This window comes from Neophocaena asiaeorientalis, unplaced genomic scaffold, assembly GCF_003031525.2.
Source record: "Neophocaena asiaeorientalis asiaeorientalis breed wild unplaced genomic scaffold, Neophocaena_asiaeorientalis_V1.1 scaffold1973, whole genome shotgun sequence".
In the NCBI taxonomy this organism is placed as follows: Eukaryota; Metazoa; Chordata; class Mammalia; order Artiodactyla; family Phocoenidae; genus Neophocaena; species Neophocaena asiaeorientalis.
In genome coordinates, this window is record NW_020175385.1 from 64,065 (window position 1) to 66,976 (window position 2,912).

Consider the following 2,912-nt stretch of genomic DNA (forward strand, 5'->3'; position numbering starts at 1 on the left):
CAAATTATTATATATAAATATAGTATATCACTCAGCATTTCCAAAACTGTGTTTTGTAAGATGTTAATAACTACCTAACTAAAAAATGGCAATTGAGAAATGCTGGGTTCAGCAATTAATCAGTTTTACTGAAGGACTTTTCAGACCCTTTCATGAGCACTGAAAAACTCTTTTTTACTGTGGAGTATTAGAGTGACTCGTGTTTCAGAAAAAATTTTAGTGAAAAACTGACATAGATCAAAAACCACAAGGGATGAATTATTAACATGTCCCATAATTGCCATGCATAGCCAATCATCATAATCAACTGAGGATTTTTAAAATTAATAATAATACATTCTTAGACTCAACCCCAGAATAAGGCAAGGGGAAAATATCAAGAACAATGAACAAGGGGAAACAGCAAGAACTTTAGGGGCTGAAACTAGGATTTACTACTATTAAGATAGCTATATCCCATCTCTGCTTCCCTCTACTTGGCTTCCGTTTATAGACAGATCTTCTCCATATTTCAGGGAAGATAGCCACCAGTAGGCTCATATTCATATTCTCCAAACACCACAGTGGAGAGAAGCTTCTTTATTCTAGAGTCATATTATAAATTCCAGGGAAGGACTCTGGACAACATGACCAACTCGTGGACCAATTGCTTTTATCTGTGAGGTGGAATATCTTGATTAGTATCAAGTACCTTTTCCGACCACAACGCTATGAGACTAGATAACAATTACAGGAAAACAAAACTGTAAAAAATACAAATACATGGAAGATAAACGATACAGTACTAAACAATAAGAGATCACTGAAGAAATCAAAGAGGAAATCAAAAAATACGGAGAAACAAATGACAATAAAAACATGATGACACAAAACCTATGGGATGCAGGAAAAGCAGTTCTAAGAGGGAAGTTTATACCAATACAATCCTACCTCAAGAAACAAGAAACATCTCAAATAAACAACCTAAGCTTACACCTAAAGCAATAAGAGAAAGAAGAACAAAAAAATATGCCAGCTTAGCAGAAGGAAAGAAACCATAAAGATAAGATCAGAAATAAATGAAAAAGGAATGAAGAAAACAAAGATCAGTAACTAAAATCTGGTTTTCTGAGAAGATAAACAAAATTGATAAACCATTATCCAAACTTATCAAGACAAAAATGGAGAGGACTCAAATCAATAGAATTAGAAATGAAAAAGTAACAACTGACACTGCAGAAATATAAAGGATCATGAGAGATTACTACAAGCAACTCTATGCCAATAAAATGGACAAGCTGGAAGAAATGGACAAATTCTTGGAAGAGCACAACCTTCTGAGACTGAACCAGGAAGAAATAGAAAATATAAATAGACCAATCACAAGCACTGAAATTGAGACTGTGATTAAAAATCTTCCAACAAACAAAAGCCCAGGACCAGATGGCTTCACAGGCGAATTCTATCAAACATTGAGAGAAGAGCTAACACCTATCCTTCTCAAACTCTTCCAAAATATAGCAGAGGGAGGAACACTCCCAAACTCATTCTAAAAAGCCACCATCACCCTGATACCCAACCAGACAAAGATGTCACAAAAAAAGAAAACTACAGGACAATATCACTGACGAACATAGGTGCAAAAATCATCAACAAAATACTAGCAAACAAAATCCAACACACATTAAAAGGATCACACACCATGATCAAGTGGGGTTTATCCCAGGAATGCAAGGATTCTTCAATACATGCAAATCAATCAATGTGATACACCACATTAACAAATTGAAGGAGAAAAACCATGTGATCATCTCAATAGAGGCAGAAAAAGCTTTTGACAAAATTCAACATGCATTTATGATAAAAACTCTCCAGAAAGTAGGGATAGAGGGAACAATGCCAATAAAATGGACAAGCTGGAAGAAATGGACAAATTCTTGGAAGAGCACAACCTTCTGAGACTGAACCAGGAAGAAATAGAAAATATAAATAGACCAATCACAAGCACTGAAATTGAGACTGTGATTAAAAATCTTCCAACAAACAAAAGCCCAGGACCAGATGGCTTCACAGGCGAATTCTATCAAACATTGAGAGAAGAGCTAACACCTATCCTTCTCAAACTCTTCCAAAATATAGCAGAGGGAGGAACACTCCCAAACTCATTCTAAAAAGCCACCATCACCCTGATACCCAACCAGACAAAGATGTCACAAAAAAAGAAAACTACAGGACAATATCACTGACGAACATAGGTGCAAAAATCATCAACAAAATACTAGCAAACAAAATCCAACACACATTAAAAGGATCACACACCATGATCAAGTGGGGTTTATCCCAGGAATGCAAGGATTCTTCAATACATGCAAATCAATCAATGTGATACACCACATTAACAAATTGAAGGAGAAAAACCATGTGATCATCTCAATAGAGGCAGAAAAAGCTTTTGACAAAATTCAACATGCATTTATGATAAAAACTCTCCAGAAAGTAGGGATAGAGGGAACTTACCTCAACATAATAAAGGTCATATATGACAAAACCACAGTCAACATCATTCTCAGTGGTGAAAAACTGAAATCATTTACTTCAACATCAGAAACAAGGCAAGGTTGTCCACTCTCACCACTATTATTAAACATTGATTTGGACGTTTTAGCCACAGCAATGAGAAAAGAAAAAGAAATAAAAGGAATCCAAATTGGAAAAGAAGTAAAACTGTCACTTTTTGCAGATGGCATGATACTATACATAGAGAATCCTAAAGATGCTACCAGAAAACTACTAGAGCTAATCAATGAATTTGGTAAAGTAACAGGATACAAAATTAATGCACAGAAATCTCTGGCATTCCTCTACACTAATGATGAAAAATCTGAAGGAGAAATTAAGGAAACACTCCCATTTACTACTGCAACAAAAAGAAT